The 26,684-nt window shown below is 41.9% G+C and overlaps 1 protein-coding gene across 5 annotated transcripts in view; it reads left to right on the top strand.

The window, feature by feature from the left end:
* Positions 1–26,684, top strand: part of TAB2 (TGF-beta activated kinase 1 (MAP3K7) binding protein 2) — a 247,110-nt gene that overhangs the window by 12,629 nt on the left and 207,797 nt on the right. For 3 of the 5 annotated variants that reach the window (XM_078649268.1, XM_078649269.1, XM_078649267.1), the window contains exon 2: positions 13,117–13,197. The exons of 1 other annotated variant lie outside the window; for it this stretch is intronic. The gene's annotated coding sequence lies outside the window, so the exon portion shown is untranslated. Of the gene's footprint in view, positions 1–13,116; positions 13,198–14,057; positions 14,103–26,684 lie in introns of all 5 variants that reach the window. One more of the 5 variants, XM_078649270.1, reaches the window with a different exon arrangement.

Genomic DNA, 26,684 nt, shown 5'->3' on the forward strand with positions numbered 1-26,684 from the left:
TATTCAAGAGTGTTGGATTATGCATTTTCGGAAACCATCCATTAATTCTTAATCCCTGCAACACTACCTCCCAAGGTGTCTGTGAATGCCTGGAAAAGGAAGTATAAAACTTCCTCTTCATAAGCTTGGTAGGCAAACTAACCTCTTGCCATAATAAAATGACCCCCGACTTGATGGTCTACATTGAGCCTGTAAATTGCAGACGCGCCTGCTAAAGCAAATAATGGCTGGAACACACTTTCTTGCTCAACTTAAGTTAAAAGTTTTTTCTTTATTTTAAAAATTAACATAAACCTGTTAATGACTGACTATGCATATTTCATACAAAGAATTGCAGGTATACGGATGCACAATACAGCCTACACTTGCCTCCGCTCACTACTAATCTGTTGACTACCTGTGTTCCGTGAGCTTTATTTTAACTGCCAACATGATCCTTAGATCTGTACTAATATATGTATACTCTTCTTTCTATGGCTGGATGGTGTGACTGGTGTCGGGCATCTGTGTAAACTCATTCTTTCATGAGTGTACCATAAAGGGAGCAAGAGTTCATAAAGCACAACCAAAGGCCTGAATGCAGAAGCCTTGAACGCAGTATATTGTCAGACCATCGAGCTCTGCTTTTTCTGCGTACTTGCCAAAGGTGTTCTTTGATGCTTCTTCTGCAAGCCACTCTGGGCCATGCTAGCTCCACAGGATTTTCTTTCTGATGGCAAAAGTGCCTAATGTTTTCATTAAGGCACAGTGCACAGGTTGTAGCGCACACAGTTCATCTTGCAGGATTTGTTTCTTGTGGCCTTTTTAATTTTTACAATATGGGACACTAAAAGCATGTTGTTTTTCCTGATGTGGAATGAGGGTAGGCTTTTGAGTGCACAGTGTATCTGGTTATAGATTATGGTAGTACACCTTTGTGTTAACTTAAGAGGGACCTATAGAAACCAACCACAGTACCTGTGCCCCTTTGTGCAATGGTAGCATTAGGAGGATGCAGCAGATAAAGAAATTACTGTTGATGGAAGAATGGTGTAGTAACATCGATTACACGTTGAATACGTTGAAATTAGGTAAGCCTTTATTGGCAAGTATTAAAAGTACAACTGTCTAAGAGGACGGGTACAGTTGAAGTGAATACATTCTAATTCCTACCTACAAATCCCGAAGCCTAGAATACACCACGTGTAAATGACATTTCATCTATCCTAGGCAAAGGAAATTGGTCAACAATTATGTTATCATTAAGGCTTCTCAGATCAACACACAAACTGATTTTTCCATTGGCACGTCTGGCAATGACCAATGGAGAAATTCATTCAGAAGCTTATACATGTTCAATGATGCCAAAATCTTGCAGTTTGAGTAGTTCTTCTTTTTTTTTTTTTTTTTTTTTTTTTTTTTTTCCCTTTTCTCTTACGGTCATCGGAACATTTCTTACTTTATGTATATTAGGCACTGCATCTCATTTAAGTCTAATGCGATGGGAAAATCCTTCGAGGTTGCCAATTTTTCCTGAAAATACATTGGAAAACTCTTTGAGAACCCAATTCTTGGTGCTCTCCCTTTCACAAGCTACAAGAACTTGTTCTGGGCTGTTTGGATCGAGAATAATATGTAAAGCTCTCTAATCCTTCCGACCCAAAACAGATGGACCTTCAATTGCAACATAACGTTTACAAACTGCAGTACGATTTTTAAAATAAAAAATTAAAGAACGTTAACACAACAAATCAATGTTATCGCCAGTAAAACTCTCAGGAAGTACATCAGTGGGCTCTAAATGTGGACCTAAAACATTTACCAAATTGGCATCCCAAACACTTTCAGCAATGATGGTTAAAGGTGAACCGGAATCTGCAGCAACCTGCAAGGGAATACCTCCAAATTTAACTATGCATAATGGTTTACTTCTATCATTGCGATTAATATTAAGCACAATGTTACATTTCTTGTGTTCAGAATAATGTTGTTCTTGGTGATTGTCAGTCATAATCAGAAGGATCAGAATCCGTTTCATTGAGACAAGCAACTTTAGGTTTTTGTAATACTTGCCTTCTGCAGGATTTGGCAAAATGCCCTACAATTAGAACATTTATATCAGGACATTTATCAGAACTAGCATTATGAGACTTGTTTCCACAGCTGTAACACGCAAATGTAGATGAATCAAATTGGTTAACTCTTGGTTTCGAAAAATTCTTGAATGTTTTGTTTCGATTAACCTTGGACTTTCCTGAAATCTCTTTCCCTTTTTTAGATTCAGAAATTTTATTGACTGTCGTGGAAGGTTCATTTTGATCAGACGCCTTATTACTCCTCTCAGAAAGTTCAGCTTTTTTAACGAAAGCAATAACATCTTTTAAACTGGAGTCACCTTCGATCCACAATGCAAACTACTACCTGATCCCTTATGAGTTTGTCGCGTAATACACCAAATTTACAAGGCCAGCTAAAGTCTTTAACGATGAAACGTATTCTTTCACAGATTCATGCTGCCATTGTTTCCTTTTAAAGAAAGCACATCTGGTTACACCAATGCAAACTGTGGGGGAATAATGTTCAGAAAGATGAAGAATGGCTGCTTTAAAAACCTCCATGTCACCCTCAAACCTTCAGGACCCAAACAATACCAGCATTATCCTTTAATGTGGAAATGTAGTTAAAAAATATTCTTTCCACTCTAGCCATTTAACAACTGGTTCACCAGGTGCTGTTAAAAACTCTTTTGGATTATTTAGGTTTATGTTGAAATTAGTGTGAGTTAGAAGATGAAGCAGTGGTGGCTCTGTCACTGGTATCCATTATGATAACAGGTAGGGATGAAAAATAAAAGAACAAACAATAATTATGTTCAATAAAAGCTTACTTGTGAAACAAAAGCTGTGGGTAAAGTTTTTCAAACACTTCAATCCACTATGCAAGAAAGAAAAATAATTAAATGTAATTCACGTTTATGCAAGATGGCGGCATGTACGCTGCGTCAGGTCATGTTGCGTGATCTTAAATCGTCACGAAAATGCCATAGAGCTTTGCGGTAATAGCATAGCAACAAGGAATGTGAACGTTGGAGCCGGGGTGTTGCGCTTAAAAAATAAAATGTTGGTGAGTGACGCAAGTGTATTGAAGTGAGCAGGATTCCAAAGAATATAGTAAATGGAAATTACAACTTCAAAATAAAACAATTTAAATCGGGAACATTCACATTATGCAGTAAATAGAATCCGGACTCGCCAAATATCAATATGTGAAGTCCAATTCACGAACATTTACCCAATCTGCTCTTTAGAATGATACTTCACGATTCTTTGAAATGTGCAACAGCAGTAGTGCACGTTTAATCGGGAAGTAGATGAATCCGGATATCTCGTAGATGAGAAGCTGAAATGTAGAAATGCTTGAAAAGAAATCCGTTTAAAAAAAAAAAATTTGTCGAGATCCGTTTGAATCAATAAAAACAATGTGTATATCCCTAGTCGTTGCCAAAACGATATAGTAACATCGATTTACACGTTGAAAAAGTTAAAATTAGATAAGCCTTTATTGGCAAGTATTAAAAGTACAACTATCTAATAGGACGGGTCCAGTTGAAGTGAATACATTCTAATTCCAACCTACCAATCCAGAAGCCTAGAATACAGAGTGTTGCTATAACTCTAAGTTCTATACATGTAGTGGAAGACATAAATAACTAACATAAATAATTAACAATAACTTATCAAATACGCCATTTACCTCAGATGGTAAGGGTTTTTCGCATCAGGAAATTCCATTTTTTTATTTTATGTGAAGATGGCTTGTTTGTAGTATTAACAAATATGGCACTTTGTTGCTAGGTTAGCAATTGGTAGTGGTACGTTATTTAGTGACATAACAAATATGGGTTTGTACTGAGCATTTGTAGTGATGGGGAAAATCTCGAGATCCACTAATGATCAGTGAACATATGACACAGTTAATGAGTGATGGGTCAGATGTCCCATTCAGGCAAGTCTTTTTAAGTGCAAATCTGACCTGACACTCAAAATTTGAATGCAAATCTGAACTATCGTTAAAGGTGAATGATTGTTGCCTCAAATGTGACTATGCAGTAAGGAGCACTGAGACAATGGGACAAATCTAAATATGCATTAAAGATTACTCGGTGGGGGGCATGGGCAAGATAGTGGATCGGTGGGACGCTCTCTACTATAGCTGCCCCTGACTGACCACCCTATGATCATGTACGGTGACAATCTCCTGTTATGAACCCCTGTATCTCGAGAAATTGAGCAGAACATGCCTTTGTGGTGGTTGAGGCTGGGCTCTGCCCTGGAGCCCCATTGCTTCTGAACTGTGCTTGGGGATGGGCCACCACAGAGGGCGCAGATCACATGGCACATCTACGGTAGGAGTGCCGAAAGAGTCCCAAGGAGACATGCGAGTATTGGGTACTTGCGAGCTAGGCGTGTTGGACACCCTCTCACCCTAGTGCAAAAGACAATAATCCCTGACATTGGAGGGCCAACGCCTCTGTGGTGGTATGCGTGTGCCCTGGCACCTGGGGTTTCTTCTGGATTTAGGGTGGCTGGGGCTGCCCGGTGTCGTTCTGGATGAGACCTCCCGGGGCAGGGTCCACCTAGAGAGGGGGCGCCCTTAGGAAGACCCTCCCATGCCCCCTAAGAGGAAAACATCGACTCGTGCACCCTCCTGGGATACCTCGAAAGCCCCTGACTTGGCGAGGTCACAGAGCCGGAGACGTACCCAGCCACACAGTGGTATAAGGGAAGGTCGACCTATTCGAGAGCATCTGCGCCTTTAAGGCTGAACTGCACAAGTACCTTCAACGGGGCCTCCCAGAATTGCGTTTGTACTTGGGAGCAATGAATCATGCAGACCTTAAAATTGATGTGGACTCCGAAATTTTTAGACAGAGCTATGCCTGAAGGAGATTGCCTCAACAAATGCTGCTTCTACGAAGAATTTCACTCCTATGTGAAGACCAACTTAAGTCTACCTTGGAGAAACTTGAAGGCCTGGAAAACCACTTGATTAAATCAGAAACGGGGGCATAGGAACGTTGTGTGTCTGCGCTAACTAAAGGACTAGACTGTGTCATGCCAAGCAAAGATGGTAGAGAAAAATGAAACTACCTCTCCATTAGTTTTTTTTTTTTTAACGTTATTGAACCCCAGGCTTTATCAATGGGGATGTAAAAGAACTGAGTTACTTTCCTCAGTGCTGCTGGGTTTCTGTTATGGTATTTTGGCACTGTTTTGTAGGACAAACCCAGTATATCCTCTCCCTCCCCTTTATTTTGATATATGCAACTTATTTTAGCACACAATACTTTGTCCAGTGGCAACATAACAAGGAATGGGAGCAGGTCCTGGGACTCCAGGTGTTGCTGAAAAGGTTGGACAAATCACACAAAGACATTCAATTCTCTTCTGTCCTGACCCTGGGAAGGGAGATACATTATAATATATGGTATGGGTGGCACTGCATACCCCATATACTGCACCGCATGTATAACGCCGCCTCGCCTAGGTGCTGGAGTTGATGTGGCGCGCTAGGAGATGCGCTTCATATTTGTGTGCATGCCCGGCAATTAAGCCATTCTGGGAGGCTGTGTCTAGGTTGCTCCTGGGCCTCAAACCCTATAATCTAATGCGTACATCCAAAGACGAATGGCATATGTGCCTCCAGTGCCTTAGTCAGGCAAAACTCACCATAGCCCATAAATAGAAAATACCAGATTGCCCACCATGGATACTGTGGCATCCAAGACTTTGGAACACCCTAGCCTTAGAACGCTTAACCTGCAATGTCCAGGGGTGTCCTGGCCTTTGAAGCCAGGTGGCATCCTCTGATGCAATGCCTTGGTAGAGGATTTCCTAGCTTAGCTCTTCCGCTACGCTGAAGGGCACTAGACCTCTTTCACTGACATACACAGAGTGAGCTCCCACCGTTCACTAGGGTGCAGCAGTTGAATTAAGGGACTGAGTGGGCATGGCACATGTGTGTTTGTTTTACCCTGTCTCTGGTCCACAAGTTGTGGCGGACCTACTGGGTACACTCACTCCTCTGTAGTTAGGAGAGCTGAGGAGGGGAGGAAGGGGCGGGAACTGTATGAACATGCATATAGGGGATAAGGGAATTGCGATACTGGTTGCCCCCTGTTTCAAACTATATGTAGTGTTTTCTGTATCGTTCTCTAACACACAACGCTGGATATCTGCTTTGATTCCTCCTTGCAAATGTATGTATCGGACCAATCAATCAATGGTAAGTTTATTCAGTTCCATGGACTATAAAAGTTTAACAGACATACATATTACTTAAACAAAATAAATCCATATCAAGTTTGTGTAGTAATATAAATATCAATAAAAACCAACATAATCCCACATGCCCAGTACCCAGAGCAACAGACTATAATATCAATCGTCAAATTTCATTAATATAAATGATTGTTATGCAAAAGTTTAAAAGAATAAAAATCCTGTTTATCTAGTGTGACTCATATTGTTTTCTTATTGACATTGCAACTTTAATGTAGTTGGAGACAGCAGTGCAAATAGAAACAGTAGACAGCGTGCAAAAAATGAAAACCGACCATGTAGGTAAAGGGACAGATTTCCCTCGAAAGTGGGGTTACACATTTTACACTTGGCTCTTTATAAAGGGGGCAGAACAGCATAAAGTGCAGTGTGCTCTGAGCTGCCAAATTGTCACATGGGCAAGGGATACATTTATCAACCCATCCTGACTGTGTGGGAAATGCCACTAGAATTGGATCACACCTGGCTTACTTTTGGAAACACAACAAAAACCAATAAAATGTTTGAAACAAAAATAAATTACTGGATGATGGGGCAAACTTGAGCATGCATAATGGTGGTCGTTTTTGACATTTGGTGGGCATTCAGTTCCTGATGTCAACCACTCCTGTTATGAATGCACATATGTAATTACACTAATTCTTGACATATTGTATGCCTTTTTGGAACAGAGGTGCCTACCTCCGGTGTAATGGCAAGACAGTAAAAGCTCAAAGGGCTACTATTCAACACAGATGATCATTAATCATCGTTGTATAAAAAGTTAGAATAAAACCGTTTAAAGGAATTTTTTCTAAGAAACTATACAATGGCCAGTCACATCATGTGATTCATTCAGTATTTAATTAAGACCGTTCAAAAGGTTGTCTACACACCCTGCGAACAAAATACATAAGAACAAGTGTGTATTCATAATGGGCGAAAGACCATTGTAGAACCATTAATATATGTTGCCACAGAATTCGTCAAATGGTAGCCAACCACTCTTTTCTAGGCAAATAGTTAAACTGGCATGATTGCCTTTGGCGTCAACTGGGTTGTGACCTGAGATGGTTTAAAGGGCAATCTTCCCGCTGAAATTTAATTATGAGAAAGGGAGAGATGAAGAAATCAAGAAAGCAGGGCCAAAACTTCCCTGATTTTTAGTGATGGTTAGGATTCAATACAAGGGATTGATTTGGAATTGCTGGAGAAAGAAAACACCAATTTATTTATTTCTCGCTTGTGTAAAGTAGCCACCTCAAAACCAGGAGACGCTACACTGCAGCAGTCTGTGTCTGCATAGGAAGCATCCTGCTGTAGTAATGAATACACTGACATAATAAGGGTAATTGTTAATGTATATTGTCATGCCGGAATAATATTGGTGGTTCTTGAAACTTTTAGAGCATTGCTAATACGGCTTCCTGTAGTTTAAGCCTAAAGATAGAAAAAAATGATGTTGAAAAGATGCGCCTTGAGCTCCAGAAAGTTGCCACCGTGGTTTTGCAGTTGGTTCACTTGTATGCATTGCTGCCTCTCTTCTCCAGTGATTTGCTCTATCTTTATGTGGCTGCATTGCCAATTGGGGCTTCGCTGTTTTCTCTCTGCAGCTTCTCTCACTCTCAAATAGCTAGTGTCACTGAGGAGAAGCCTTGCATTTCAGGACACTTTATAGTTATATATTCATTGAATCTCCTCAAAGTCCATTAGTGAAAATCTGTGGTTAAAGTTGCAATTAAAACAAAGGGCTATCTGTTTTCCACCTCTTTGCTTTTAAAATTTGTACAGTTAAATAATTGTAACTCCATTACACGGCTGATTAGGAGATGCACTTCACTGGGGAAATCAGAATCGCATGTAATTTTACTGTTTCCAGCTGGTAACATGGCTCCAGTATCGTGCACCTGCATCTTGAACCCATTGAAATGAGGGCATACCAAGTGAGGCTACTTTTTTCTGACCGAAAAGCCACAAAAGATGTACAATTCCATGGGATTTTTCCACATACCTTTACTGTCTCCCTTTAGCTGGTGGTAAATATGAGTGGTTGTGGGTGTGGTGTGAGTATGTGAGGGAAATTGAAGCTTTTTTCCTAGTAAGCGGAGCTTGTTATGCACCCCTTGATTGAAGAAAAACAGACTAAGTCTTGCTCACCCTACACCCTTAAATGGGAGAGTCTTTAGGTTCTCCCACACCTGGTAAAACCGGCTCCTAATTGGAGGAGATACTTGAATGTATAAAAACATGCTTTCATTTCTCTCTGCGCAATATCCATTCCATTGTTTGTCACCCTTTTTAGGTCGAGCGACCTATCTCAATGCGCATGCGCATTGAGCGGGAGCTCGATATATATAGGGGCTTATCGAGAGTTTACCTAACTGGCGATTCCACTGGCGATTTGATGCTGTGCCCGTGCGCTTTTAGGTCAATGCGCAAGCGCATTGACCTAAAATGCGAGTGCACATCATCAAATCGCCAGTCAATCACCAGCAGCACTCCTCCCAAACCTTTGAAGTGAAGCTTAGCTTCACTTCAAAGGCCCCTGCTGCTTCACACCCTCATGCCGCTCTCCCCGCTCCGCCCCCTCCCCTGCCCGCCGTGTCGCATTTCTCCTCCCCCCCCCCTCCCCACAGCAATGCCCTCCGTCTTGTTTCATCTGCCAGCACTGGATCACTCTGCCCCTCACCGCTGGTTCTCACCCCTCTTGCTCCTCAGCCCTCGCTACCGATCCCCCTCCCCGGACGCACTCTCCATTCTCTGCCCACAACCAGCTGTAACGTTGAACCCGACTCTGCCGTCGATCTTACTCCCGCCTATCTCTCACCCTCCCCGGCACCGACTTCAATCTCCCTTTCCCCTTCACCACTGACCCCCTCTCCACCCCCCTGGAGCACGGGTTCAGACTGTAGCCTTTCCTTTCTCCGGTAATGGTATTTTCTCCTCTCAATTTTTTTGCACTTACTTTGATTTTTTTTCTCTCGCCCTGTTCTTCGATTACCTCCTCCATCCTCCAGCACTGCCCCCCTCCCACGCCCGTCATCCAGGAGTAGCTTGCTGTTTTTTCTCTCTTCCACATCTCCAACACCTCTATTCCCCCTCCTGCCACTCTCTCCAGCACTAGCTCGCGCTCCTTCACCCACCCAGCCCCCCTCACCCCGACCAGCACCTTGAGCACTAAGTCTCTCTCCAGCACGTATACTCTGCGCACCCTGCACTGCTCTAGCTTACCCTTTCTTCTCTTTTGAACAAATTGGCCACATGCCGCCCCCCGTCTCCCCTCATTCACAGTCAGTTGTTTTCGTCCAGATCCCGGTACTGAACGATGTCATTGATAACCCGCAGGGTGGGGAGGAGACTGACAAAATGCTGCATCTCCGGGCGGAATTATCCGACAGCGCTATTATGTGGCTTTGAAAAGCAAATTATATGGTACATTGTGAATAAAACAAATTATGCGCCACCTTTTCACATTATTGTGTAGTTATTTAGAAACTTTTATACATTGATGCAAAATAGACCTCAATGATCCGCCACATCCACCGCCCCATCCACCGCCACATCCACCGCCACATCCACCGCCACATCCACCGCCACATCCACCGCCACATCCACCGCCACATCCACCGCCACATCCACCGCCTCATCCACCACCACACCCACCATCACTTCCACCACCACATCCACCATCACCACATCCACATCCACCACCATCACCACCACCACCACATCCACCATCCCCACCACCACCACATCCACCACCACCATATCCCCCAGATCCACCACCACCACATCTATATATGTGTGTGTGTGTGTGGCTCTGTGTGTGTGTGTGTAGGTGCAAATGCAATGTTCTTGGATTTTCGGCACAATAAAATACACTGAAAATAATCTTCACAAAATGTATTTACAAACGTTTAAGCTATTGCCATTATAAATTACAATACATTTTATTTAAGTATTAATTATTTACAAAATGAAAAGCCATTGTTATTTGTAATATCAATACATGTAAGTCACGTAAATACAACACACATTGCATTACAAATGCTATAGGTGTCACATTTGCGGAAGTTAAAACTATTGACATTGTAACTGACAAAGCTATTAAATTTGCTATTTTCAAAACCAACACATAAATAAAAAAAAGTGTCATTTACAATACCAATCGCTCAAACTTTCCTAATGCGAGACCTATTGCATTTCCAATGCTTGTTTAAAATGCTGTTTGTTGTCAGTTAATTCTAGAATGGGTCTGGTTTACAAAACCTGGATTGGAGAATTTGAAAATCGACTTGTAGATTGTTTCCTAGTTGGAATAGTCCTTCAACTTTTTCTGGTATTCACTGAGGATCCCAGGAGTTCCACCCCCCCAAAAAAATTAGCTAGAGTTGTGGATTTGAGGGATTATCCAAAATTTGAACAGTTCCACTAAATGGAATCCCTTCTTCACACCTCCTTTAAATATTTTGATATTGCTCCCGTTCTTTTTATTCCCCTTAAGTAACTTAGCCTAATGGCAGAAATGTGTGCATTTCTGGGTTTGAAATCTACCAGAAAAATGTTTCTGAATACCCTCAAGCCTCCCATTTCGTGAGTGTTATGTGCATTTGTAGATCCACAACCGTTTTCTCTTCCCATAATGCTTAATTTGCATAATAGGCCATTTAGCCATGGTGGTAAACGATCTGCTGCCATTTGTGCAAGGTAAATGTACTAAATCAAGTAAAAATAGCTTTATTCAGCAGATTTGTCATAAAAGCACAACATACATATACACACAATTTTTAAAATGATAAATATTAGAAATTTTTAAGAACAATTTAAGAAGATATTAAACATTGTATAACTGCGGACTAAGGCTCTTGTTAAAATTGATAAGTACATAAATCTACAATATCCCTCCAGTATTTCCTACCCCAGTTCATTATATAAAAAGAAAATGGGATACAAGAATGACAATAAAGATTAGATCCATAAACAGCCCTAGCGAAGTACCTTTGCCTGAATAGACCAGGCCCATCCCAAAAATTTGGCTACTGCAGTTGCTATTAATGGGGATGAATCCGTTGTTAGTACTCATCGCCTCTCCATGTCTACTAAAGCCAAGCAATTTACAGATAGGTATTACCCACATGAATGAATGAAAGTTTATTTATATTGCGCAAACTTAACCCAAAGGGCATCAAGGCGCAGTCCACACATAAAGGAGTATGAAAGTAAGAGAAAAGAATGAATTAGTAAGCCTGAGAGAAGAGCCAAGTCTTCAGGAGCTTCCGGAAAGTCACCAAGGAGGGTTGGCTGGAGAGTTCAGGGGGGAGGTTGTTCCACAGTTTAGGGGCCAGAGTGGAAAAGGCTCTTCCTCCCCATTTCGCCTTTTTGAATCGGGGCACGGCAAGCAGATTTCTTGAGGACGAACGGAGGGCTCTCTTGGGAGAATAAGAGCTAACAAGAGTCTTTATACCTTCAGGACCAGATCCAAACACAGCCCTGTGAGCCAGGCAGATAAGCTTGAAGGAAATCCTGGCATGTATAGGTAGCCAATGGAGATCCTTCCTAGCCTGAGTTGCAGATGATAACCTGGGTAGATTTAGGACCATCCTGGCTGCAGAATTTTGAACCATCTGGAGGCGATGGAGGGATTTCTTATTTATGCCCCCATAAAGTGCGTTGCAATAGTCAAGCCTGGAGGATACCAGGGCAACTGTTGACTGCTTGCGGGCGTCAGGTGACAGATAGGGGGCGATCTTTTTCAACATCCGGATGAGTACGGGGTTTCTTGTACAAAGGGATAAAAAACAACAGATGACTAATTGTTTCCTGTTCTTCATGACATTTTGGGCACACCTTCTCAGCCACCCCTGTCCACTTACTAGTGAATGACCTGACAGGTAGTGTACCGACCCTCAAATGGAAATACAACTTTCTGTCAAATGGTTTTTCAATAGCATCCAAATATTGTTCTAATACAGGCCTAATCTTAAATTCAAGGAATCGGCCAGTCAAATGCCTTGTTGAGCCATTTATGCAAGCTGTAATCATGATTGTATCCCAATACATCTCCTTCAGGTTCTTCTTGGAAGGAAATGATGCATTTAGGGGATCTGCCCACAGGTCACTCAAACCTAGATTTTCCAACAACGCCCTGATCTCTCTCAGCCATCTAATCTTATGGAATTGATCGGTGACCATTACATCTTTGAGGCCCGAGGTGTAATGAGCAAGCTCGGGCGTACACCACCGTCTTCGCCAATACAAGAGAGGTCGGAGTTTCGCCAGATCAGTTACTGTTTTTCTACCCAGATCTAGCAACAGTGGGCACATTGGCGTGCTTTTCGGGACATTAGTAGCCTTCCGGAGAAAAGCATTTTCAGCTACTGACAGTGTTGATAAATTTGCAAACCTCCATCACTGTGGATTTAATGAACTGGGATTCGAAGTGTACTCCCACATATTGCTTTTTCTGAATACAAGTAGCATTCTGGTCCTCTAGAACGTTTGTGACTCTACTCGATATATCACAATACATCACAAGACATTTTGAGTAATTATTTACCCTTTTATTGACTCAACACAGATTAGTAACTAGTGAGAGGTGCACTATGTTCAATACAATGGTAGTACTTTTATAAATTCTCAGTAAGATAGCGAGTGTCATCTTCCAGACATATGAATATTTGGGCATCCTGCCTAATTCAACAGCTCTTAAATTTGGATGTACAACTTTCCAAATACAATTCCTCAAAAATAATAGGTACATTTAGGTGCAGACAATTTAAAAGTTTGCTAACCAGCTAACTGATTATATCATTTATAGGTTGCTAACGAAAAAGCTGTATGAAAACCTTTGTGACAGACCACAGCGCCTTGCAGGAAGATATCAGAATTTCGTCTTAAGGTAAATCTCACTATGTTTTGCTGTCTCCCATGTTTGGAGTACACGTTCTGATATTGCAGTTGATCTGCCATGCTTTTGAACTTTTCAGCAGTGACGAAAGTAAATAGGTAGACTTTATAAGAAGCCTTTGCAAACAACTTGCATCCAAGTGCCACACTATCCCATCACTTTGGCGTGAATTCTAATGGGGAAAACTGTGTGACCCTTCTCCACCACTGTATATAATACCAAATGAAACACATAGGCTCACAAGTAAAAAAAAATAATGTGCTCTATGTTGAATTGGGTTGGCCTTCTATTAAATAGGTAATTCTTGTTCTAATCGACATAGTTGTCGTCAAGCTTACTTTGGACTTTAGGACATATCGTTCTTGATGCTGGGTTACATAAAGGAGATATGTCACAATCTCCATTTGTTTCTAACTCTCGACAATCTGTCCTGTTTTCTATAAGGATATTGGTCTTGTTTGACAATTTATCTTCTTCCCACCCTCCTCCATTCTGAACTAAAGTCATTTCTCTGCTAATATTGCTCTGCCAGGCATGGCATCTTAAGCATATTGTGTCTTAGGTATGCCACACTGTTGCATTGTTTAACAATATGGATTTGTTGTAACGGGCGGCCCTCAGCACCATTTCCTAGTTTGTTGAATTACTACGCACTATTTGGCACTTAATTTGATTTTATTCTGAAAGCGTGACTCCTCAATAGTAACTCAAATTATTTGATTTTGCAGCCCTGTTACATTGTTTGCTTGATAGTTAGTCAAAATGTTTAGTGATTACTACATTTAAAAATGTATATTTTATATTTAAACTTGAGCTACATCTGAGAAGATATGTGTATTATGTTGTTATAGGCTCCAAATCGCCTCCAGCCAGGATGATACTTGAACGAAAAAGGGGTAGGTGGCCCTTTAAATCAGGCCTATGTTTTGGCTCCGCTGGAGGTAAAAATATGAAAGTCCCCTCACATCCAAATTCAGCATACGTACTAATAAACAATGCTTGTGCATGGGGAGTTTTAATATATTTTACAGAAATTATTACACAGTAGAAAATACTCTAATGACATTTATTGATCTATAGTCAAGGAAAAGTACGCAATACGATAAATGTAATTTTAGTGATGCAGTTTGTTCTTCGAAAAATGTATATATAATCAATTTTCCACGTAAGACAGCCAAGTAAAATTGTTCGTAAGTATGCATTAAGAATTGTGGCTGAGGGACTATATACAATATTTTCTTGAACGTAAATTTACCTATCACATATATATTATATTTTTTTATTAATGCTCAATGAATGTCATTATGATATTTTTAATTGTGTAGTAATTCCTGTAAAATGTATTGATACTCACCACGCCCAATTATTATATATGAGTACATTCTAAGACAAAGGAGAAACTGGCTTAGTGGGTGGAGTGTGCCGGGCCTCATATTCTGTTATTCCCAAAAGAAAATGGTGGGTAGGATTGGAGGAATATTTGAATCAGGTGGAAAGGGAATTTTTAATGTTTTGCAAGTGAGAAATATCTGAATCCTTTTCTGTTGATCTATTCTGGCTAAACTTGGTTTAATCATCTCTAAGATGTCAGTCATTTACAGGATTTCATCGCTGATGCAGCTTTTTGCACACTTTTCAAACAGCCTGCACAAATACTTGCTGTTAGAAATGTGCATACTGCATTCGATTGCTTTTATATTTTATGTGATATTACAGAGTTGGTGATGGGGGGGGGGGTCCCTTTAGTCGTGATTAGGTTGTGTGGTCCATGGGAGAGTGTTCTTTTTAGGTCTCCGCTACTTGCAGCTTTGTTTGTTGGACAGCCCTGTTGTTTTCATTATACGTAGTCTTGTCTGAGTCCATCACTTGCTTATGATTGGAGGGCTTTGTTGTCTGTCTCACTTTACTGCTCTTCACTTGAAGTCTTTTGTCCCTATTCTTGTGTTTGTCCCACCAAGGAGAATTTTGGTCTCACATTGTTCTGTTCGATTGATTTTTATCCTCCCACTGCTGGTATTGGCTCCTATGTTTTGGAACTGATTTTTTTTTCCAGCACTCTGTGGAAGTGCATGTGTTCTTACTCTTTTCTGCATGGTTCTTCCCCCCCTAACATTCCTTTCACCACTTTCCTCTACCTCTTCACCTCTCCACCTTTTGTGCATTGCTTCCCCTGCCCCACCTGGCTTTTATTTATTCATAAAAAAAAAAAAAATACTCCACTCTGGCCCCTCCAACCTGCTCTATCGATCCCCTTCCCCCCACCATTGTAATTATTAGAGGGAGCGAAGGTATCTGGCATCTACAATTTTCTGGCAAGCTGCTCCTTTTTCAAAATGCTCTTTTGCACACATTTTATTTTGTTATATGTATTACTCCAATCCATATTTCAACTGTAAATAACAAAACAAATACAAACGGAATAATAGTACGTCTTCATGACACTTGCACACATATGTTTTTGCACACATATGTTTTCCAACTGCATGCATGCTTTGTGGCCATCTTGGAGTGGTCTGCCTAACAAAGGAACCCAAGATTTGGGAACATACCTCTACAAGCATAGTGTGTTGCTAAGATCGATGAATTTATTCATAGCATATTGGGGGGGGGGGTTATCTGGCCCTGCTAGAGTAGCTGCAGCAGTTGTCCTACACTTATTCACCCCTGTCACAATCCGAAGCTCCCTTCTACAAATAAGGCCGCTCTCCCTTTCGACCCAGAACATGCAACCTCTCCGTTTCTGTCTCCATGTAGACTAAACCCTCATCTGTCATGCACATCCCCTCCCCCACTGTAGTGTTAGAAAGTTGCAAATGCGCCAGTGTTTAAATTGCATATTGGCACTGTATTTAGCCACTTGACAGCAGTACCCTTCCTTTCATAACTTCCCTCATATTTAGGATCATCATACCTTTTTGGATTTAATTGCTGGTAATCGTCAATATTTTTTTTGATCACATCTGTGTCTCAACCCAAATCGTATGATGCCATTACCTTAAGATGTGGAATCTGCCTAACTGCTAGTAGCCCTTGCTTGAACTTCAGTGACCGGTATGTGGCAGTCCCATTGCTCCCAGTAGAACCAGCCAGGCAGGTGGGGTTGTGAAGTATGTAGTCAGCATTCATAGAATGTATCACAGTACATAAATGTTTCAAGCAGGCTTGAGTAGATTGTTAGTGATATGTGCTACTTTCTGACCTAAAGTATTGTTTGGTTACTACCCTTGCTTCACTGTTTAGTTAGGAGCAAACGTAAGAGGTTATTACTAACTTCAGAAGCTATGAATCAATGTGCAATGAGCACATATAAGCTTTTATTATGAGCACTTTAAAGCTTTTAGGTTGTGTCTTCCACCTTTCTAAATTGAATCTTTTTAACTGAAATGCAAACTTCCTGGTGCTATAAAATCGGCATCAAATAGTTAGCATTTTTATGAATAACTAAATAGTTGTAATTTGGATATAAATATTTAAATGACACATTTATGAATTTAAGGATTGAAATGTTGTGAGGCTTTAATGCCGTTTAATAATTTTTCCATGGAAAATCTTGGTACTGAATTCATAAAACGATTTGCCTATCTCGCTGCTATATTTTACACCTAGTTCCTCTCGGTTTTTGTATTGCACTCACTGAAGGTTAGGAGTTATTAGAGGTTATTTTTTAGTTGTGACCTGAAGACCACTTTAGTTGTTTCGCCAGCCTCATGTTATCAAAAAAATCCTAAGAAAAATGTATGCATATGCATGTGCATACAGGGGCTTTCAGTCGCCTCTCTTCACCCATTGGTCTGTTCAAATGTTCTTCACTTATTGTTCCTGCCCACCACATTGAACAGCATGTGGAAGAACATACTTCATCCATTGGTTGTCCTGCACTGAGAGTGACTGCATTTTGTCTGATCACATGTGTCCAGCGACCTAAAAATTAGTGCATCAGATTGGCAGGGTACTCTTTGCTGAAGCACAGGTGAGCGGTAGCTGACAGCATGGACTAAAGGCAGAATGCAAAATGGCATCCAAATTGCGTTTTTGTTGAATGGCATGTTAAATCCATTCAACTGTACGTTCTGCCCAATTCAGAATGGACACTGCAAGTCCTTTACTTTCAAGCGCTATTTTGTATTCTCTTGAGTTACTGCCTTCCATGTCCTTCTGGTCGTGATTAGAGCTAGAACTACCAGCCCACCCAAAAGGAGTATAGAATGACGTTAGGCTGATTCTGAAGAATGACAGGATCGGTGCTTTGCGAGTTTCAACTTATCTAGGTGCTGTAGACCCTTGCTTCCTCGGATATGATTGGTGTCTTTTTAGGTCTCGCCTGGTATTAGCAGCGCGCATGCGCTGCACCCGCCATGTGAGGGCCTTTTGGAATCAATACGGATTCCAGATGTTCACGCGGACGGACAGAAGATGTGCATGCGGGGACTGGATGCTTTACTCGTGGCGGTAGACCGGCGCACTATATTTTTCACACTGACGACAGCTTGTCTTCTCTTCGCTCCTCCCCTCCTTCATTCTCCGGTCGTGTTGGTAGACGTCGTTCAAGACCCCGTGTGCACAAATAGGGACGACTGCTGCCTTGTGTTTTCTTTGACACTTATTTGTTCGCTGGCGGTGTCCTTGCTGCGTGGGTGCTGAGAGCCACCAGTCACGGGGAGTTTTGTCAGATAGGCAAGGGTGCAGGCCATTATGGCTTCCTAGCTACGCCAGCTAGTTTTGAACACACCGTTGGCAATGAAGGGCAGCTGGTAGAGTTCTATCAGGACGTAGTGCCTAAAAGACTATGGGGGTGAAAAATAAAAAGTTAAGGGGTTTGAAAAAGTACTATGCTGAATTTGTGATTCTCTGCAGGAAACGCAAGTAGTCAATGAATGCTCCTCTCTTGCTGATTTCTATTACGCTGCAAACAGAAACTTGCAGGCTTTGAAAAGTCAGATGGATTATTTTCAAACTTTCTCAGCATTGCATAGATGACGGTCTTCCTTCCCTGGCTGCATTGGGGCCTCTGAATGGGGAAAGTGTGGGGGCTTAGACAGAATGCAGCATGTCCAAGATGGCATTATACACCAAAAAGAGATGTTTTTATTTTCAGTAAAAGGTACCAATTTTTGATTTTCTTCCCTGAAAGTTTGTTCCAGCTCGTAAAACAAATACGCTGTTTCGATAAGTAGATTTTAAACCTGTACTTGTGCAGGCTTCATGCAATTAAAGGCGCACTCCTTTTATTCTGCCTCATTTGAATTGGCCTCCCCCTCGACGTCAATTGTTGTCTCATTCTGTGTTACCCCCGCGAGGTCCACTTTCAGACTGACAGCCGTCTTGCAGAACAGTCAGCTAGATAGTTCTCGTGGGAATATCACATACGTGCGCTTCCATTTATTAGAAATGCAAAAGTGAGCAAACTTTTTTTGCTTGTACAGGTACACTATATAAAGTGACCCATTCATGGTTATTCTTCGTACTTTATTAATATCAGTTTTAATCCCTCCTGCATGCTTGAAGGGCGCTGTTTGTATTTAAAATAATGAATGACTATCTCCACCCTGTACTTAATATAGTAAAACGAGCCATGTGTTTTTGATCTGGAGTCAAACCACACCTCTCTCAGTACATCAGGCGGTTCAGTAGGGAACTTTATTGACAAAACAAGCAACCACCAACTGAAAGACATCACTGACTGGGTGGGGTGGGAGTCAGGTGACTGTGCAGCGATGGCTCGTTAGCCTACAGACTACGAAGATGCGCATTGCCTTTCTTAGTCAGTGTTTTTGTAATCTGTGATCAGTCTAGGATGGACTAGGATGAATACCGTTTTCTGTTGGACAACGAGATTATGCGGCAAAGGATGATGTTTGTCTCAAAATATGCAACATTTACCAAAGCCACAAACTAACCTTTAACGTAGAGTTAAAAATAACCTTCTCTGAAAAAGTTTTGCACTGCTGATCTACAAAAATAGCCACACGGGGCGGCATCAGCAGCCAGTTTAGTATTTCTTAGTGGAAAAGCCCTAGCTGCCTATTTTAGCAGGGACACAATGAGTTGCCTTTAAAAGCAAAGGAACATTTCGTATTTCATAATATTACAGCTAAGTTTATGGCCAATTGAGTTTACCAACCTTCTGACAGGAAAAAAAACCTTTGAAAGTACTCTGTCTATGAAGATCTAAAATTTCAAATTTAAATTTGATAAAACATGCTTAGTTTATGAAAACCACTGCATATAAAAAGAGCACAATAAAAGCGAGTCTTAAAAATACAATTAAAAGGACAACTTAAGAGCTCATTAAGAGATATTATCCTTAATACCGGTGCTAACAACAATTTTACACCAGGACATAAAATTCATTTTGGAAGGGCATCTTAGAAACTCATCAAGAAATATTGTCTTTTCTACCAGTGCCAGAAGCAGTGTACACAAGGTCATAAAATTCACGTAACTTGTTTTCAATTGCCCCTGTTTAAACATGCTTTAACTGCTTGACGGAAAGTTCACACTCCCAGTGAAGTGAGAGAATACTGTAGAAATTGTCGTTGCTCTGTCAGGAATACTGGGTAAATGCAAATAATGTGCGTAAACGTTTTGAGAGATTTATTACAGTCTGCAAGTTTCATTATTTCCTTTTTCAAGATATTTTGGAGAAAGTATCAAAGGTGGGAAATCTCCCAAATATAAGCGCATTATTTTAATTTTTTCATGGAGTGAATAAGTAGAACTTAGGTTTTCCTGCAACTCAAAGGTTTTATAGGATTGGGTGGTAATCTATGGGTGAGCACGCTTTAGCTGTGCGCGGTACAAATAATAATAACATAACATAACATTATCCTCCAAAAGCGAAAGCTCACGCGTAATGTTTTTGACATGTTTCCTAAAGACTTGTAATTACGTTGGGAGTTCCCACAGCTTGGTTATTTGTAGGGACTCTATGCAATAATGTAGATAGTCACTGTATGGGCCCATGTTTGTAGATAATTCAATCCAGATTCTTTGCTCTGAGTCTTCCTTGGCTTCTCTTCGCTTGAGACAGTTTGACAAAGTCACCTAGTCTTGCGTGCTTTTGCTTCACGATCTCTAACTCCAATCTGATTTGGCGCTGCATTCTGAGGCAGTCATAACACACATTGAAAATGCAATAGGTCTTGCCTTTGATTAAGTTAACGCCATTTGCTTTGCTAATGGTATTGTATAGCAAAGCAAATGGCTTTAACTTAATGAAAGGCGAGACCTATTGCATTTTTAATGCTTGTTATTTTTTTCTTCCCAATTTTTGATTTCATTCTTAGTTCTTCTTTTTCCAGGATCTATGTATGTTACCTTCTTTTTTGTTTTTACATCTTCTGTTTGTTTTCTGCTTCGAATATATTCTTTCTTCATTTGCAATCTTTCCTTTTCTATTTTATTTCCCTCTCATGATCACTGGCATGCTCATTCACTTGTGAATTCCGTGGGTGCAGGCAAAGCTCCTCGCACTGATGGCATTTATGCACAACCGTGAAGCTTCGTTCAGTGACTTTGGTCCAGCCTAGCCCTAGTCTGTTAAATAACTTACTGGAAATGCAGTTTAGGGTTTCAATTTACAGTCTCGTGCTTCACACTTGTTGATGACACTCGTAAATATAAAGCCATCTTGCTGATGACACTCGTAAAGTACAAAGCCATCTTTTCATCTGGTAAGAGGAGATCCTTGCTGTCCACGTACCTTCTGTATGCTATGCAGATTGTGGGGTAGATATTCCCATGGTTTAACTACAGGCGATGCAAAATAAAGCCTTGACTGCAGTTCAGATAAGCATTTGCAATGCAATAGGTCTCGCATTTGCTCGAGTTTGAGCTATTCCCATTGTAAATGACAGTGCCTTTTATTTATGTTTTGGCTTTTAAAACATAAAAAAGAGGCATTGTCATTTACAATACTAATAGTTTAAACTCTTGGAAATGTGACCCCTATTGCATTGCAATAAATGGCCTTTTTGACCGCTTGTTAGATTGTAAATACTAGAGGAAGAGACAGGCCTGTGATGTCTCCAAAGTAGTGATAAATAGTGCAGTGAAGAAGTGTGAAGTGAGAGTTGTATATGATCGGAGCTATAAACACTAACAAAGCACTCCCAACACATTTTGCTGCCATTTCGATAACCCAGGAGATGATCTATGGGTGGTGGTCAAAGTCCTCTGTTGTTACTAGGAAATTGTCATTACATGGTATGGAGTGGTGAGGCCATTGAAGGATGAGGAAATTAGATCGGGGTCACCCTGCTTGCTCTCCATAGGATAACCATGAAATGTTGTGGAGGATGGCTATCACAAACCGGAGCACCTTTTCCTGAGGTTCGAAGCAGCAACGAAATTGGAAGGGGTGCTGAGAGGAGGATATTGCAATAATTAAGACTGCTGATCTTGTGCGCCCTAAGCGGCTCTCTACAGAGTGAAGCGCAAGGTGTGGGGTTGATTGTTCAGATGCAGAGGAGGTTGTAGCAGCCAGAGGCCGCGGTCAAGGAGCAAAGTATGAGACCAACCAAAGGTCCTGAGCCCGAAGCATGTCAGACCGCACCAACATTTATATTTTTCCTGCCAGACTCACTCATTTTAAACGTATTGCCCTGCATGCACCAGATAAGGTAGCAGTTCCTGATGTGCTCCACAGAGGCAATAGCCTTTTACCTGATGGAGGCAATCAAGGGGCTTCCTTTCTCGGGTGTATGTCCTTGCCCAGCTGACAGCATGGAGGCTGCCCGCAGTTCACAAGGTCTGGAGTACAGCATAGACTGCTGTTTCCTGGCGTGGGGAGAGCACGAGGAGACTAGCGAGAGACAGTATTGTGCTATCCAGTGTAAAGTTAGAAAAAAACGTTTGCAACTTTTAACAGCAATCTTCACTACTTTTTTGGGGTCTGCGTTTTGCTCTTGCCGGAAACATACTGTCTCTCAAATGCTCAACTGTTTTAAAATCCAGTTAATCGATAGCACGATCAGTTTTTGCTATTAATAGCAATACTGTGGCAAAGGGCAAGAAGGCTGTATAGCTTAAAACTAGACTAAGTGACCAGAGCCCGGAGCAAGCGTATGGCAGGTTCACTGCGGAACAACATTCTGCTGTGGCGGCTGCTGTGACTGACTTGTTCTTGCGACCCCTTTGCAGGCAGGCCATGAGGAAGATGTGACTCACTCCAGGCATGTGCTTGCGGCATCGACCCTGATGATGTCATTAGACAACATTCGGCTTTGGCGGTGTATGTTTTTTAAGTGCGCTATCTAGCCCCCTTTTTAAAAAAACAGCGCCTGCACCCAGACTCTCACCTCCGTGTTGGGAAAGAACGCAGAGAGCGACCAGTATCGCTGGCATCCGCAGCCCAGGAAGCACGACCCGCGCCATCAAGAAGCTGTGGCAGAGTTGCTGAGGACAGGAGGGGTTTGTGTGGGTGTATTTGTTGAGTAAAAGCCTCCTTCCACCAGTTCGTGAAGCGGCCCCAGCGCAGGAAACTAAACAATTACAAGTTGTTCAGCATTATAGAATAAAAAAAAATGGCACATGTAGCATTTCAAACGTCGCAGAGAATCGAAGCGAGGAGGTGGCTCAACATATAACGCTGCCGACATTGGAGCTGGAGAACAGGGTTCGAGCCTGGGGTGGGATGTATCACCTAATCACACATAAATAATCTGAGATCTCGGAGGGGAGTGGGGAAGAGACAAATGAACCAAGGGTGGGTCACAAAGAGACGCCCGTCAGAAAAACACATAACCAAAAACTTAACAAGTTACAAAATAACATAACAGCCTTTATGAGTATTTAAGCTACCACAATGTTAAACGACCATACACAAATGGTAAAAATACATTGCTTACCCAGTAATTAAAAGACACCTGTGTAACGCCGCAAGTAAAAGATCTAGTCCGGGTTGGCGATGCCAAAAGGAGACAGGGCGGTAACAAGGAGGGACTAACAAGCCTTATTTCCAATTGAAAGCTAGCGTTTAACATGAACGATGGCGCAAGCCAATAGTAAGAAGGGGCGGGGCTACCACTCCACTTCTGAACTAACCCGATTACAAGAAGCCTCGCAGAGCGAGCAGTCCATGCGCACTGCAACGCAGGTCTGCGAGACCTAAAAAGGTGGTGTGTCCTTGTGTGGAATGGTGAGAAGCGCTGAACTCTGGTCAGGCTCATTTGGTCTTGCAAGGTTATTTAGGGTCCATGTGTGTTCTATTATAACTGCTATACTGGCTTAGTCTTCCAAGATTGCACTTGCTGGTAAATCCGTCAGCTCCAAGAATCCCTATATTCAAGGGTGCATTGTGAATATCTTTGAGGCCCTAAACAATTTGGTGTTTTTAGTGTAGCTGAGCAGGGGGTGTATTTGTGTTATTCATTTGTGATGGCATTGAACTGCGGGCCGAGTTATGATACAATATGAATAATGGTCCTGGATAGAATGCTTGGACCCTAGATTCGTGTATGAGTATGCGTAGGCTCCAGAAGTGTGGAAGAGTGAACATCAGATCAGTGTCATCTACCCATTCTACCCCCTTCCATTTTTTTTTTAAATCTACGTCTTTGATTTGAAGTCGCTCATTGGCAATCTAAACAGTATGCAAGCCACCTGCTTACACCAAGGGAATGATGCGTGCTTGAAGTCTAGTTGATTTTAGTGGGTGCACTTTAAGAATTTTACACACATCGAGGTGGATGGGGTCCCTGCTTCGGGAGGAGTGTGCCAAGGTTCACGAGGAGCGTACAACTTATGCATGGTTGGGTTCAGAAATCGAATATGTTCACACTAACATCTGGAGTAGTTTGGGACAGTTGTTTATGGAGACACCAGAAGATTAGATACCTTGGCCAGTGTTAATTGGCAGCCTTAAGAAAAAATATATATATTTCACTAAAACACGCTAGACACATACTCTTAAAACATGACAAAGCAAAGTCCATTCTATCTGCAAGTCTAAAAGTGAATACTCTCTTTAAAAGTCTTTTTAGAAGGCGCGCCGACAGGTTGGGGGAAAAGTACTGCAGTGCGACAAGTAACGACTATTATTCTTACATCCTGCTAACAATTATGAAGTTTGTGATTGTTTCTTTGTAGTGTGAAGCTGGGTAATAAAAAAGAGAGAGTGATATTGCTTAGTTTACCGGAATCCGATTTGGGTGCACAATGAGGTCCATGATGACTATTCCAGTTTCTGTCCCTTTTTAGGACTGAACCCTTGACCCCAGTGTAGTGTCCGAAGCTGCACAGCTGGCAGCTGAAATTATGACTTGTCTGAAAAGCAACATCATTGATGGAGCAGCGATTAAGCTAATTTCAAAGCCAATAGGTCTCACCAATGGTTTGTAGCCATGCAGCATAGCTAAAGAACAATGTGAAATAATTTTGTGTGGCTGGCAGCCCCATTGTGTAGGCACCCTGCATGATAGTCTTCAAAATGACATGGACACTTTCTGTTACGTCTCTGCCATTCTTCTGTTGCTTTGGTGTCCCTCTGCCTTTCCCCGTGTTGCTGCTGTGTTCCCCTGCCCTCCCCATGTTGCTTCATCCCTTGCTCTCCCTGTTTCCATTTCCCTGATTTCTTTAAAAAGTATTAAAAAACGCTCTTGCACGTTTGTTTTTAGATACTGATCCAAGTAAGATCGGTAATAAAAAAATAAGTGTCCATGTCATTTTGTCGACGAACATGCATGGTGTCTACACAATGAGGCTATTTACAACAAGGGGTGGTGAGGGACAGAGTCTCTGAATTAAGCAGAATACTCTCACCCAGTCAAGAGATCAGGGCTAGATCCAACACCGTTTTTTAGCTCAATGCACCATCCCAGTTTCAGAACCCGGGTGTATGCAAATTAGTCTGTTCCTGTCCCAGTGCATGATGGGAACAGGGCAAACCAAACTACAAAAGCCAATTCTTACACTGGGAAGGAAACAAGCTTCCGGGGACCGGTTTCTGGCATTACAGCCGTCTTCGGCCCGGCTTGCCTGAATCCTGATGGTGCAATGAGCAAGGGACTCATGTCTGAGTATACCCTTCCACGCTTAGGGTGGACAAAAATATTTACAACAAGGGGTGGTGAGGGACAGAGTCTCTGAATTAAGCAGAATACTCTCACCCAGTCAAGAGATCAGGGCTAGATCCAACACCGTTTTTTAGCTCCATGCACCATCCCAGTTTCAGAACCCGGCTGTATGCAAATTAGTCTGTTCCTGTCCCAGTGCATGATGGGAACAGGGCAAACCAAACTACAAAAGCCAATTCTTACACTGGGAAGGAAACAAGCTTCCGGGGACCGGTTTCTGGCATTACAGCCGTCTTCGGCCCGGCTTGCTTGAATCCTGATGGTGCAATGAGCAAGGGACTCATGTCTGAGTATACCCTTCCACGCTTAGGGTGGACAAAAATATTTACAACAAGGGGTGGTGAGGGACTGGTCTGCCCTGTTCCCATGATGCATTGGGCCAGGGACAGACTAATTTGCATACAGCCAGGTTCTGAAACTGGGATGGTGCAATGAGCTAAAAAACGGTGTTGGATCTAGCCCTGATCTCTTGACTGGGTGAGAGTATTCTGCTTAATTCAGAGACTCTGTCCATCACCACCCCTTGTTGTAAATATTTTTGTCCACCCTAAGCGTGGAAGGGTATACTCAGATGTGAGTCCCTTGCTCATTGCACCATCAGGATTCAAGCAAGCCGGGCCGAAGACGGCTGAAATGCCAGAAACCGGTCCCCGGAAGCTTGTTTCCTTCCCAGTGTAAGAATTGGCTTTTGTAGTCTGGTCTGCCCTGTTCCCATGATGCACTGGGCCAGGGACAGACTAATTTGCATACAGCCAGGTTCTGAAACTGGGATGGTGCAATGAGCTAAAAAACGGTGTTGGATCTAGCCCTGATCTCTTGACTGGGTGAGAGTATTCTGCTTAATTCAGAGACTCTGTCCATCACCACCCCTTGTTGTAAATATACACAATGAGGCTGGCAGCTACACAAAGTTTTTTTTACATTTTACTTTAGCTATGCTGCGAAGCATTGCAGACGCTGTGCAGCGTGGCTACAACCCATTGGCGAAATCTATTGGCTTTGCCAATGCTTGTTACTTTTAATATTTCCATTTATTTTGCATGTGCTTGCCAGAAAAACAATATAACAGTCTGCCATAAACATAACCTTTCAGGGCCAGACCTGTTGACTTTTCCAAGGCTTGGTTGTTGTTGAAATGTTCCCAGTTAGTGATGATTTCACAGGTGATGCCTGGTTGGAGATTTGAATGTCTCCGTTTTTGTAGGCTGTGAAGTCGTGTCCAGCCACTTTGCATTTGTCATATTTTCATTTTTTATTAGGAAATGAGTGTTGGATGCTGTTTAGGATTTTATTCTTTTAAAGGTCTGTTGTGATGAAATATGCTTCATGTGTAAAGGGCACGTGTCATCACCAGCCTTATCAAAAATGCCATACAAGGTACTTGACAGTAATTTGTCTTGATAC

This window comes from Lissotriton helveticus, chromosome 6 (assembly GCF_964261635.1).
Source record: "Lissotriton helveticus chromosome 6, aLisHel1.1, whole genome shotgun sequence".
Classification (NCBI taxonomy): Eukaryota; Metazoa; Chordata; class Amphibia; order Caudata; family Salamandridae; genus Lissotriton; species Lissotriton helveticus.